At 35.9% G+C, this 14,847-nt stretch overlaps 1 protein-coding gene across 1 annotated transcript in view; it reads left to right on the top strand.

The window, feature by feature from the left end:
• The window catches only part of STK3 (serine/threonine kinase 3), a 134,319-nt gene that overhangs the window by 28,457 nt on the left and 91,015 nt on the right, over nucleotides 1-14,847 (top strand). The window lies entirely within an intron of this gene.

Below are 14,847 nucleotides of genomic sequence, written 5' to 3'. Positions count from 1 at the left end.
TAATGAGCTGTAGAATAGCTATGGTGATTGCACTGAGCATCAATAAACACTCCAGTCTTAAATTGTTTAAAACCCATTTTGAATTAATAAGGCACTTTATATTACTTAAAGCATATTTTTTTCCAAAAAATCGTTGCAATTTGCTGCAAAAATGTCATGCAATTTTATTCAGTTTTCTTTTGCTGGTGCCTCCTGTATCAGGATCTTACTATAAAGAAGCCACCAATATAGAAAGAGAAGGTACTGTTCATATACGATTCCTGTGAGGTGATGGACATCTGAGTTCAAGTGTATTCAGTGCTATTTTTTAGTGAGGTTCTTGGTTTTTGGTTGTGTGTGCTCTTTAGAGGAGAGATATTTCCTAAAATTTCATGACAATGTGCAGCTCTGTTAAAGCAAGCAAGTGATTTGTGTTGAGACATTACATAATTTTGGAAGCAAAGTTTAATTATTTTCTTGCACCATGTTTTTTTTCCATGTAATTAACTGTTTTAAAATTACAATTCAAACTAAAAATACTCAGGCAAAAGCTGAGAACAAAATAAGTATCTCTGAAGCTGGATTTTGATGGGAATTTAAGTTAAGATGAAATAACCTCTAAAAATATTTTGAAGAATGATTGATGACAAATTGAATACATTTGATTGTGCTGGGATTTTTGGTTATATTTCAAACAGAAATGCTTTAATTACATCTGAGTAACATCATTGTATGTAGTTGCTCCAGCTGTTGAAAGGTGAGGACTACATTATCAGAGAGAATTTTTATGTGCATGACAACAGCTGCTTATAAATCAAAGGTCACTGAGTTTGAATGCTTGTGGACCTGTTTAACTCTTGCAATCAAGTGAATGCTATCAAAGGCCAAAGTAATTTAACACAATTCTGAATTACATACATGTGTTCTTGTTAATAAATTACGTTATGGTTTTTAAGGGCTTGTATGTAGTTAGTACTCTTTTGTATATTTGATACCTCCAGTTTTTCTTCATTTTTATTAGTGAGTTGTTACAGTGGTTAACAAGAAATACACAGATTTAAGTTGCAATAGTTTTTCTGGTGTCATATGATACAGCTTCACAGGACTTTTGGCCATATGTAGATGCTTTGTTTTAGTTATGACACAGAATTGATACAGGCAAGCATGAAAGCTTGGGCAAATTTTCATTGCTTTTTCTAGATGTTGCTGGAGTTCTGTGGTATTTATGTAAGGCACAGTTTTGTTGCCTGGGAATGCACAGTGAAATTACCATGTGCACTGTTTTGCTGTAGGCTGGTTGGCACTGCCACAAAGGTAATGCACTGCCAGTAGGCCATTTCCTTGTCAACTGCATTTACAGCTTAATAGAAATATTACATGACTTCTTTAAACAAGTGTTTTGGCAGAGAGGAAATAGCAGATTCCATGCAAACAAGCATAGCTTCCTCTCCTTAACCACACTCTGACTATTCCAAAGAATTGTACTAGTTTCAGCTGGGAAAGAAGAAGTGGAGGATGCAAAATGGTATTTCAGGTGGGAGGGGGAAGAAAAAGCAGGTTTTTTTCTGGCTAAGTATTTCTGTCATAGTGTATTTGACTGCGTAAGTGTCATCCATGCTATTTCACTTGTTTCTGCTGCAAATCTGAGTTCAACAGGAGCTGTAGTTGTCACACTTGGTTTGAGGCTCAAAGGTCAAGAGTACTTGCCAGCTCAGTAGTTTTAATGCTTTATTCACCTAAGATTTATGGAATGCCTCACATATTCAATGTCAGAGTCCTTTTCTGCTTTTGCTAATGATGAAAAGTGAAACTTCTGTATTTTCTGTGGTTTTTTTTCAAAGGAGTAGTGTTTTCAAGTAGTTTTAAAGGAGGGAAAAATGCAGATATCCTTAAGTTGCCCTAAAACATGATGATACAGCCACTAGAAATAGCAAGGAATTTGCTGATAAAAAAATCACTCAAACCTAGATAATTTAACCCATCTAGCAGGGCTAAAAGCATGTTGATTGCAGTAGATTGTTCAGCAGCCAGGGTTAATGTGGCTAACAGTGTTTGCATCTGCCTTTGATTGCTCTGGTGTGATGAGCAGGTAGCAATTTATAGTGGAGCTAATTAAAGGGGACTTCATTATAGTTCTAGAGTAAGACTCAATCTCTTCCTCTGAAGCTGCAGTGATGTTGTAACAGCTGATTTCCCATGTCCCCATTGACTGCAGCATATATGCTGTCCTGTAGTGATAAAATATTTGTCCTACCACAGACAAAACTTAATTCAAACCACCAACTGTTTTGTTCAGTCATTCCTCTGCATGTGATATCTATCCTTATTATTTCTAAATTCCCTTTTTTAAATCTGTAACAAGACCACAGAGAATGGAGTGTTTTACTGTAGCAGTTGTGATTTTGCTTTTTTGCTAAAAACTGATAACGTGCTTGTGAAATATCCTCTGTCTTTGCTAATCAAGCCATGATCTCAAATTGTCGTGTAAGAATTGGTTTTGGTGGAACATCCTTTAAGCTGCATAGTTTTTGTATGATCCTTCTGCTGCTGGTATTTGGCTTTAATAACAAGTAGATTAATAACACTTTGCCATAAAGCTAATCCTAAAACTTAAGCATGGCTCTTTTTGAGGTCCTTCTAGGCCACCCTTACTGAAATTTTTCCTTGTGTTCATGCAATGATATGATCAGTTATTCCTGCAAGGCTGAGATTTTTATGATCAATTTAAGTGTGGGCTGCTGGTACTAGAGACAGGCTGTCCATAGCCAGGAGTTCCTGACCTTTCTGTTAAGCAAGCACTTACATTTTTGTGGCCTCACATGGATAAAGGAACTGATGTTCTGAAAAGTTAACATGATAGAAACCTCCTAGAACTGGGCCAGAGAAGTTGTAGGAGCATGTAGTGGACAGAGGAAATGGGCTGAGGGGAGTTACTGCTCTTGAGCCTTTTAGACCACCTATAGAACTGAAATGTGTGTGTTATAAAACTTGCTCTTCTTTGCAAGGCCAACAGTTACTGACAGGTTGGTGTGCTTCAAATAAATGCTGGTAGCTCTCTTACAAAAGAGAAGGAAAAGAAAAAGCCAAAAAAAGCCCAAACTCTTTTCTTTCATGCTTATCAGGCAGCTGCAGTAATTCACATTGTGGTGGCATAGAAGAAGCTGGTGCTAGATGTGTTTTTCAACACTTCACAGTATTGGTCTTTGTTTCTTTATGGTGAAGTTTGTTGGAAATGGACATGTGGACATCACATGTTCTGCAGTGAATTGGAGGAAGCCAGTTTGAACTGCTTCCATTTGCCTTAAGTCCAATCATGATATTTATTTTTCCATGGCACTTACCCAGATTATCCATGCCTCCTGCTTTGCCTGTGTCATTTCCACCCTGGACTAATCTGTTTGTAATAACCTTTTATTCCTGATGTGTCTTATAACAAACTACAATTTCCTAGTTTTTTATTCTTGACATACTGCATTAAAACTGGAGATTGAAGTGAGAATTATTGCTCTGTAGGGCTGTAAGAAAAAAGGTGTCATGTGGAGCATGGCAGTCAGATTCGGACCAGTTTTTCAGCCATTGAGAAGACAGTTTTCTGTATGCCTTTTGTGCTAGAAATTGAGGAGAGGAAAAAAGAAAAACCACTTCTGTCTTGTCACTCTTGCATTTCTTCTCTCCAACAGATAGTGTTGTCTCATTGGTTTCTATTATTTTCTCTAAGAGTTCATATATCTTATCTCAGCATTACTGCTTTTAAATTAGGCTAGGTTTGTAAAAGTATATGGTTTTCTTATTTTAGTGCTTTTGCTTATCTTTATAAAAGACTTTGAATTAACTTCTAAAAGTCCTTTACCTTTTAAGAACTTTCCATGAGACGCTGTTAATTTGTAACTTGAGGTCTTCTTGCCTGCTGTATCAAGATAGTGAGCTAATATTTAAAGAGTTTAAAATATGGGTATTTCATTGTATATTACTGTTCATTATTTTACTACTCTTCACAATCTTGTGGAAGAGTCACAGTGAGCTGCGATAATGTAAGGTGCACATAATATGTGTTTACAGTGAGGGACCCAAGACACTGATGTGATATAGTTGTGACAGCAGAGGAATTGCAGAAGCATGTGTTTTGTTGCAGGGTTTTCAAAAGGCTGTTGTAAGACCTTTGGCCCTCTCCTGGCTTTAAATGGAGTTTTTGTATTTGCTTTATACAGACCTAAATGCAGGTGATGGGTGCAGACAGGTGGTACTCCTACCTGTTTCCATGCATTTTCAACACCCATTTCTGCTGGAATGAGCATTTAGGTGGCCACATGAAAAGCTGGATCAGAAAATGGATCCATCTGAAAACTGACCAAGTAGCAAGAAGTAGCTTTCAACAATATTGTTAACAGGGTGCTTGAACCAGGTGGGGACAAAAATGTGTGGCTGGGACTGGTAGAAGAAATGGGTCATCTGTTTTTGGGCATCAACCAAGTTGACTTAAGGTTATTGAAAAACCAGAGTCTCAGCTGGCCATCTGTAAATTTATTGTGATTAAAAGTTAGTAATTATTTAAGGAAACTGTAAAGCATCTCTGCAGTTGACTCTTAAAAATGCTTGTCCTAAGGGACAAACTGACATTTTTGTAGCTGTTCTGCCTGTCCTTTGTGGCTTTTTCTGGTTGGACATATTGATAAAATTAGACAGGATTCTAGACCTTTCATGTCTCAGTGTTCCCCCACAAAGCCTTTCTCCTTCTCCACCTCATTGTGTTCTTCCATCTTTATATGCTATTGCTGTGATACAGCAGAACTTCATGGGGGAAACTTCCAGTGGCCTTAAGTTTGCGTGCAGCTGAAGGGAAGTGTTGATTCATAATATATTTGCCTCTGGTACTATTTATAGCCAAAGTTTCAAATAGGTGTTATAACTTTATTCAAGAAAAAAAAAAAAGGCACTGTTAACACCAGACTGTATTTGTCTAACAGAAGATAAAGTATATTCTCTCTATAGACTGAGGAAAAAAAATTCAATCTCAAAGGATTTGCTTTCCACATAAACCACCATGAGAAATATGACCCCATATTCTACTGGGGTATGTAACGTTTTTTCCTTGGATGAGTAGTAGTAGTATGTGGTTCAGACCAGTTGCACCTATACTAATACCAGTGCTGATCTGGGCACTGTATCTTTGGTAGTTCTCTTTTTTTTGTTCAACAGCTTTTCAGGATTGTACTCTAAGGAAGTGTGACTTACTTAAGGGGTCTTAACAAAGGAAAACTTTAATTTTTAATTAAAAATGCTGCTAATTCAAATTAGTATGCAACCGGTCCACCTGCTCTGATCAAAATGTGAACGATTGCTGTGTGGGGATTTTTGTATGAATAGAAGACCAAAATAGATGAGACAATACTTTCAGCAGTACATTAAAAAAAAAGGTACTAAATGCTTTTTCATTCAAGATTTATTTTTATTTGTCAAAATAAACATATTTACTTATTTATTTTAAATGAATGATCAGTTTTTATAGTGTGTGAACAGACCTCTTTACCTGAACTGCTTATGATGTGGCAGGTAATTGCTGAGGTGCACACCAGGTCATAACACCCTGTTCTTGAGTTGACTCCTTTTAACAAGGTTTCTGGAATAAGATGATAAATGTTGGGCAAATGAAAATGAGTGATGGTGTGCATTTGAACTTGAGTATCTGTGCATGTTTCCATTTTTTGTGAGCAGGTGCCTGAGGTCCTACCTAAATGAAATATTTGCATAGAGTTTGCTTGAATCTTAATATCTAGATAACAGAGCTACTGATCACCAGGAGAATTGCTCTTTCTGTGAGTTACGATGCCAGCTAATGCTTGCGGTAATTGTACCAACAGTTGGACTTGGTAGCTTAGTTCGTCAGCTGTTATTCTTTGATGGGTGTATTGAAAGCATGTTTTCTAAGGGTTGTTATATGTACCTTAACGTGAGGAAATAAATTTCTAAATTTTCTGGAATACAATTAAGGCAGCTGTTAACTATTACAGTAATGGCATTTTTACTAGGTAAAAAGAGAATCTTTAGGTACTTGGTAATTGTGTCAGCTTGACATTACTTTTCACTGTGGTTGAGTTTTCAGCAGTGAATTGAAAACTAAGTAAAGGGCAAATTGTGATCCTGCAGAAAAATCATTATCTGTCAAAGTTGCATTTGTGGCTCCTGGGCAAGCTGCTCATAGAGGTGCAGAGATCCTGCTCTGTAGATTTTTGAAATTCTTTTTCATTTCAAAGGGTATGTGATTCTCTAAACTTAAAGTTACAATTTATAATTTTAGTTAAAATATGTTTGGTGTTCACTTAAAAATGTAAGGTGATTTTAAGTGCTTTCTTCCTTAAGCTTGTATTCTTTGTGGAAATGCTAGTCACAGATACAGATATAGTACCCTTTGAACATAACTTCTTTTTTAATATTTAATGCCTGCAAGATTAATGCAGGCGGCGAATTTCAGAAGGATTTAATTTGCTTATTTGTTTGTGATCAGCCCTCCTGTGGACTTGCTGTAGAGGAGAAGGGGAGAAATTCTGATGAGTGACTAAGTCAACTCAGGGAACTGCTCTAGGGGTATAGTCTAGTTTCTTGTGATACAGAAATATAATTTCTTTCAGTTTGTCAGTGTGCCTAGCATAGTATTTTAATGAAAATTCCTATGGCATGGCTTAGTCAAAATATATAAATGGACTAAAAAGAAATGGTAGCGAGTCGTCCTCAGACACTGAAGACAAGTTTAGAGGTATCTGGTTGCAAAACATATGAAACACAGCATGTGATATTTTACTTATTAAATTGCAATCAGAAGTTCATTGCTTGACTTTGCCAGATTCAGTGACATGTATTGAGCCTTGTAGAGAATAATGTGCCAGCATGGCAGCATCCAGTTTCCAAGACTGGACAGCTTGCTATGCACAGGGATAATATGCTTAGTATCAGCCAATTTTATGAGAAAGGAGAGATTTGTAATACCATTGTGAAGGCAAGATAGGAAAAATACCATTTGTTCTCTGGCAAAACTTCAAAGATAAAAATTTCCTCCCTAATAGCCCAAGGAACTTTTTGAAGAGGTTCTGCCACATGGCTTCCCAAACAAAAGACTGACAGATCTCTCTGGTTTATTGAACTCTTTAATGGTACAGCATTAGCATTGATTTGCTGTGAAAACGCTAGATTACTTAAGGTGTGTTCACATTAAACCTTTTGAAAAACTCTGCAATCTGATGTATGTAATTGTTGTCTTCCTGTAGGTATTGCTTTTTAATTTTACTCTTCTTTTTTCTTGCATCTCTCTATCTTGCTTTTCTTTTCAGTGAAGAGGTGGCTTGAAAGTTCATGTAATAAAACTGTTGCAATATAAACAAAGTGCAGTTAAAAGTTACAGAATCTAGCATACATGTTTGACTGTGGCTTAGAGAATGCATCATCACTCCTTCACATCTCTAGAATTTTCTTTATATCACTAGAAGTTTGGAAGTAGAATAAATGTTTATTACTGTTAAAAGTATACATTCTTTACATTTTTAAATTATGTTGGGTTTGCTGGTGCGTATATGTACAAAATGGGAATGTTAATCTGTCATGTGTAATAAAGTAGCAGAAGCAGAGAATATTTGAAATTTGTCCTGGAACTGGAGTTTAATTTGAATTAAATGGAAAACATTTATTGCGTGCTTCTAAATGAGGATTTAATTAAAATTAAATAAGTGCATCTTTTTAGACTTATCCTTGAATAGGAAATTTGAGACATGCTTCAGTTGATGGTTGGTTTTCTCTGACTTTGATTAATCACTTTCAAAGTAAGCGGAGGATCGGTACAGTAATTTCATAATTACACACAAATGAGTTAACTTGAAACTTTTAACTAAAATAACTGTAAGGGGAGTTTGATCTTTGTTAGTTTCATGTAATGCTGTGCATCTTTTGTGAGTGATTCAGATTCTTAGAAGTGCTAATCTGAAAAAAGGACTGTACCATGATGCTACCTATTTATTTACAAGACACTTCAGTGGGAAATGCTGGACCCGGGAAGATTATTTTTCGAAGATGTTGGAACAGTAAACAGAGGTTGAATGAAGCCATGAAATTAATGGAAATATTCTTGATGACTTGAGTGAGCATTGCCTCAAGCCCTGCATCTGTAAGCATTGTTAAAGATTATTTGATAGAGCTGTTAATGAGGGTAAAGTCCGGAATGTATTCGACAGACCTAGCATGGCATAGGTTAATAGTACCCCTGTGGCTGAGCTGGCTGCCTTCTTTCCAGGCAAATGTTAAAAACAAACAAGCAAACAACCCCCCAAAGAAAGCATATTAAGAAGTTTTAAATTGGTATCAGTTTGCTTATTTGTGATGTTAGTAGTACTGTAAACATAGATCAGAGTGCAAAGCAAAATTATTTTGCAACTTGAAGATCTCAAGAAAATTTTATTTGAAGTAGGCAATTTGTAGTAAATCATCAAGATTCATTAAATATAAAATGAAAATTTTAACATGATGAGACTTTTTTATTAATGAGCTTTACCGCCTCTGTTATTTGGAAAAAAAACACCTTTCCATCATTTGTACATGTCATTGTATGCTGAATTTATTCAGTTTCTCTTTAACTTGCACTATGGATGTGGAAAATAATTCAGCACGGTGTTTATGCACAAATTCAGGAGAATTTATTTTATTAGCGATTCTATAATACCTTGCAGGATGTTTTAAAATATACCACAGATTTCAAAACGTTTAAGGGAAGAGCTATACATATTAGCTACAAATATACTTCCATTTCTTTTTATTTCTACTATCTTTCAAGTTCTAGGATTAGCACTAAATATACAAGGTTAATTTTTATTCAGAGTCTGGAAGTTAGCTTCATTAAAGGGGATGACTGTATATTGCTTTTAATTGAAATGAATTTTATTTGAAATGAATTTTTGTATATGACTAACGTCTTTTTAAGCCAAAAAACCCCCCATTTTAAGACATTCTTTGAAACTTGAATTAATGTTTATTTATTAAAGTGAATTGTATGTTCATTTTCTTCTTAAATATGTTTTCTGTCAGTATAGCTAGTTGACCTGGAGGAAGTGCTTTAGAGACTTGACTGCTGTATTGCCAAATTCTTAACGTGTTATTACAAGTTTTAAAAGCAGAAGTGTATTTACTTGGATTTTAGTTAAAGGGATATCTGATTTTTTAATATGTGGGAGAAAACCGCAATCAGATTAGGAGGAAAAATATTAAGCTTCTGTTGCTACTTACCAGAAGATTTATCTATGCTTTAAGCCTATACTGGTTGTTTACTTCGTAAAAAATCTAAAAAATTGCTTAGATGGGGAGGAGGATAAAATTTGGAATGAGGAAAGCTTATTAAGAAAGCATGGACCCTGTTTCTGTCATGGTATTGTATTGCCTTAAAATGTACACTAGGTAATTTTTAAAGAGGATGATGCATATTTAATGAAGAAATTTATTTATTTAAGAGGAAGGGTTGCCAATCAGTCTAAATTTGCTTCAGTTAAAACTTGATGGTCTAAAGACAACTTATAATCCTTTTCTTGTTATAAAGTATTGTCAAATTTGTAGTAGTATCAGCTAAGTTTATGGAAACTTTGTTTTAAGGTGGTTTAAAATAGAACTAAATCTCTTAATTTATATTTGATGGCACCTGTTTTCATTTTGTTTCCCTGGCAACACCCGGGGTATCAAAAATTGCCTGTAGACCACCCTGGTTTTAGAGAAGAATGAAATCAGCCTGGCTCAGCCTTTTTTACTGACTAAATACTTAGACAAAGCTTTAACACACAGTCAGTACTTTGCAAACTAACTCAAATGATTTGGTTATACAATTTGAGATTTTTTTTAAAATTAGAATTTTCTGTACAAATGCCAGTTTGTATTGTTCTGCTGTTTTAAAAATACACTGAGATATGGGAAGTATTTTTGATATCCTTTGTCTTAAAAAGCTGTGTTTGAAAGCTGTAATAACTACCTGCAGAAAAGTAGAGTAAAAATTCATAGTTTTTAGATAACACAGTCTGTCTGCTTTTAAAGCTGTATGGATCCAAGATTTTATTACAGATGTAAGTTGTCATTATTTGCATTCCCATGGGAAACAAATAAAGGCAACATGAGTGTTACCTCCAGATTCTACTTTCTTCTGTGCTTCTTTACCATGTCTGAAAATTTTCATGTTATGAAAATTACATATATGGTGTTCCAAATGCCACAAATCTTAATGCATTATCAGATTGTGTTTCAGAAACACAAACATGGACATAATCCTTGCAAATACTGCTCATCATTACCTACCTGCCTGAGAAACTATGCTTTACTGACAGAAGCCTTCTCTGCAATATACATTCCTGAGCTCCATGCCATACTGTTGATGATTAAAAATAGAAGAAAAGTTGGTGTTCTGGTGGAGCAAATCAGATTTATAGTGAGAGTTACAGGAACAGAGTCTGAGAAGTTTAAGGTGTCTTACATTTTCCATTCTCCCCCAGAAATTTAGAATAATTCTGGAAGATAACGAAATAATCTGTTCCCAGAAAAGAGAGCACCTTTGATGGAATTCATGGGTACCTATGGTGCAGTACTTCCCAGTGTCCTGGTGCTGTGATTGTAGACTGGGCATTGGAGATGGCAGCCCAGTATTCTCTCTACTGCTGCTCCTTTTTTCGTGCTATGAAAATGTAAAACAGGTAGCATCAGCCAGCACAGGATTTATTGGCAAACTGACATGCATGTGTTGAAACAGTCATCTGTTTCAAGAGGGATGTTCCTTAGGAAATGTAATAATCATGGACTTTAACCTTGGGACAGAGGGCACATCTACACTGGGCAGGTACATCCAGACACAAGTGAACTTTGCCCATACTGTCCCCCTTCCAGTTTTCTCCAGGAGTTTCTCTAGAGCAACTGTGTGTGTACTGTAAATGTCTTGCTTTTTGTTTGTTTCTCTGAAAAATATGACTAATTTGTGCAAGCTGTATTTTTTGATATTTAGAAGCGGCTAGCCTTTGATTCTTGGTGGTGAAAATGAGCGTATTGAAGTTCCTGATTTGTAAACCATGTGTAGTTAAACAGAATAGTTAAATTATTTAGAGAAATTGGCACAAAGTTTCTGGTAACTTGATCCTTTTAGCAATCTTGTGAATTGTCATGTATAAATTGTGACTATGGAGCAACTGGTTGCATTGCCACTTGCTTGGTGTGAAAATACGTGGCGTGTGAAGTAGCTGGAACGTTCTTTCTTAGACTGGAAATACTACAGTAAGCTGATGTTGCTAGAGAAAGGTCTTACTGCTGTAGGCCTGGATGAACAGTAGGACAGGCTAAAAGCCAGAGGACGTGTCTTTCTGGATGGGTGTTGAAAAGTTGGTGGGTGCTCCCTCTGACAGCTGTGCTGCCCGAGGGCAGCAGGACATGACACGGCTCCAGCTCAGGAGCAGTGCACCGCCCTGACGTGCCTCTGTACCCAAAGTAACGTGCTTGGTCTCTGAACTTGTTTCCATGTTTACCTCTCTCCGTGTAAAAGATACTTTCTATTTCAGGCTGTAATTCATAACCTTTCATGCTGAATTCATTCATGGTGCCTGGACTGAGTGTGGACACAGAAGTGCATTTCACGGAGCTGCTGAAGCATATGCTGCAGGATTTCTGCTGCTGGCATGTTGAGGTTAGATTAAGATTTGGTTCAGCATGAAGTTAGCTGATGCAAAATTTAGCCTATTAAATTTCTTTTTAAAATTAACTTATGGGAGGAGAACAATGTATTCTTTTGCAGTGTTTCTGATCTGGCATTACGATTCCTAAAGCTGCTTTAGTGTTGTCTGAAAAGAGCTTTGATAAAAATCAACTAGACTAACATGCCCATAATATGAGAGTTTGTTCTTGACTCCTTAGTTATTTAGCCTTTTCTTACAATGAAGACAATGTGTATAATGTTCATTTTCTTAAGCTGTTAAGTCATATATGTCGTCAGGTATTGTTTCATGCACTGTGTTCTTTTCCTACTGCTTTTTAATAGCCTAGTTAGGATGTTACCTTGATTCCTTACCTATATGCAGAAAATAAGAACATGGTTGGCTCAGTTTTCTTCACACCTGAAGGGAACTTTTTTTCCATAAAATTAACCTTCAATGTTAACAGAAGAAGAAAGTCTATCTGGAATATCATAATTACATTTGTAACGCATTTAATTAATGACAGTTATCAGAAGACACATGGTGAGTAGAGGGAGACTGGCAAACCTGGCATTGACACAGGAACTTTTTTTTTGCCTTTTATAACATAACTTTGATGAAAATATGCTCTTGATGCATGTTGCCAAAATAAGTAATTTCACACTCCAGAATTTCAGCAATTGACAAAATCTCCACCTTTATTGGTTTCCTTTAACAATCAATCATATTTATAAAAATAGCCTCCCAGAGTGACTTTAAAAGCAGTAAAATGGATTGCTAGGGGCCAAGAAACCAAATCTGGAGCTAAAAACAGGCACTAAAAATATCTTACTTTCTGTTTAAATTGGGGACTTATTACCTAGGCTCTGCTGCTGTAGTGTACACACAGGATGATTTGAGTTCTGCATTATTCCCTTGTCTAGCTTTGTTTTGCTTTCATGATAGGAATCAAAAACTCTGTCATAATTTCATGATTGCTATGCCCAAAATGGGCTTTAATTAAAAAGATGTATTTAATTATTTATTTGTATTTCACTACTTATAAACATCTGGGGAATTTTAGTATTATGTTTGTAAGAATTCTGCTAGACTTTTAACATTGAAATGGTAGCTTTTGGTTGCTATTGAGGCTTCAGAATTTATTAACAAATTCATCTATAAGGGAAATTTGTTTTACAGAGTAAAACATTGTTTCTAATGCCTTTGCATTTCAGATGGTGATGGTTTAAATTATGACACCAGCCCTGTGCCTTAGGGCTTGCAATTCTGTAACTTTTTTCAGATGCATCAACTAAGCGTTGCCTAATTTGTTACGAAATTGAAAGAAAAGTTGTTCAATAATTCTTACTAAGTTGTGCTGCTAGCATCTGTTTCCAATAAAATACTGGTAATATGATAAGAATTGTGTGATTACTAGTTTCAAATAACCATTCCAATGATGGTCAACCAAAGACTGCTTTTCTTACACTGAGGGAGTGATTTGTATATATGGGGTGTTAAGTCCAAATGGCAGAGAAAGCTAAGGCTGGTGGGATGATATGCAAAGGTAAGGTGTGTTGGTTTTGGATGCTGTTCTTTACAGAACCTCTGGCAAATTTAGGAGTTAAGTTATATGTTTTCTCTTCCTAAATTTATCATTAAGTCTATTTATAATTTGCCTAAGGAAATTATCGAGTATTCTCTAAAAAAATGAAGGCGACTACTTGTTACAGACAGTTTAAATATGTATGCTTGGCTTTTTTATTTTTAGTACATAAACAGTGGTTCTCAAAAAAAAAAAATTGTGTCATTTGGCAGATAAAGGGATGTGTTCTAGAAGTGGAAGGTTTTAAATGGCCCCGTTTAGAGCCAGAGTAATGATTGGCTGGTCCCCTACCATAAGTTAAAGCCAAATTTTGAAACTTAGTCTGAGTTGTTAAGGTCAGGCAAGATGTGCTCAGAAGTATTGGGGTTTTTTTCCCAATTTCCACATGAATTTTCATCTCTTCCACCTCCTTTTGTATCCCTGGTGCTTTGGCTAGGCAAACGGGAGCTCTCCAGCATGCAAGCAGAGAAAAGGTAAGTAAAGTCACAGGAGTGAAGCTTGGCAAAGTCTCTTTGAGAGATTGAAGTTCTGTTTCACACAGAAAATGAGAACGCGCCATACCCAGACATGGTGATCCCTTCACTAGGGGAACCTCTGCTTTGAGATTTTTCAGTAGTAGTAGTTTCACCTGTATTTTGTTGTCTCTGCACACCAGCTTCTTAACGAGAAGAAACAGTGACTGTGAGTTCAGGGTATGCATGTGAGTAGCTAATGGGATGTAATTGATATATTTTAAGAATTCACTATTCCTTAACTGCAGTACCTCGTGCTCATGTACTGTAGAGTTATGCTTCATCTCCAATACAAACAGCCTTGCTAGGGAAATACAGGCAAATCTTGTTGAGAGGCAGAGCAATAAATTTAAAAAATTTGCATGTAGAAGATGGTAAAGAGCCTCAGGATTTTCACACAAAAATGAGCATTGTATTCTTTGTATTTTTTTCCCATGGTTACAAGCTACTTCCAGACATGTGGAAACCTGCCTCCATTGAATGAAGGTGAAGAAAACAACAAATTTTTATTGTTACTGTTTTTTTAAAATATCTGTATCTATGGAGTTAGTTCTTTGAGGGGAATATATTTGTATATATAAAACCCATAAACATATCTCAATATCTATAAACAAAAAACTTAGTTTTTTATATGCAGGGGTATATATTTATGGATTTATCTGTCAAAGAACTCCGTATAGATAAACAGGCACACACACACACACAGGAGTTCTTTGATTCTATATATTTGCAAATAATGCCTGTTACAAGTGGATGTTTTCAGTCAGGCAAAAAATGAGTATTTGTTTAATTATGTTTTAGTCTCTGGGTTTAATAACACTCGGAAGGCATTGTTTGTTCAGTAACTTTCATGATGTCTTCTTGGTGACCATACAAGTGCAAACTGTTGGTTTCTGTAGACCTTCACAAAATGTTTATGCCCAAGAGCTCCGGTGATCTTGAATCTCCATCTGATACTAAACCAAGACACTCTCAGTTTTACTGCCAAGAATGGATGCCCAAGTAATGCTTAACTACTGTGTGGAAAATGAGTCTTCTTATGCATTTTCAGCATCAACTGGATGTCAGATATGTCCTTTGGAGT

This window comes from Corvus cornix, chromosome 2, assembly GCF_000738735.6.
Source record: "Corvus cornix cornix isolate S_Up_H32 chromosome 2, ASM73873v5, whole genome shotgun sequence".
NCBI classification, from domain to species: domain Eukaryota; kingdom Metazoa; phylum Chordata; class Aves; order Passeriformes; family Corvidae; genus Corvus; species Corvus cornix.
Note: the sequence above shows the minus strand (reverse complement) of the source record. Positions and strands in the feature narration are given on the sequence as shown.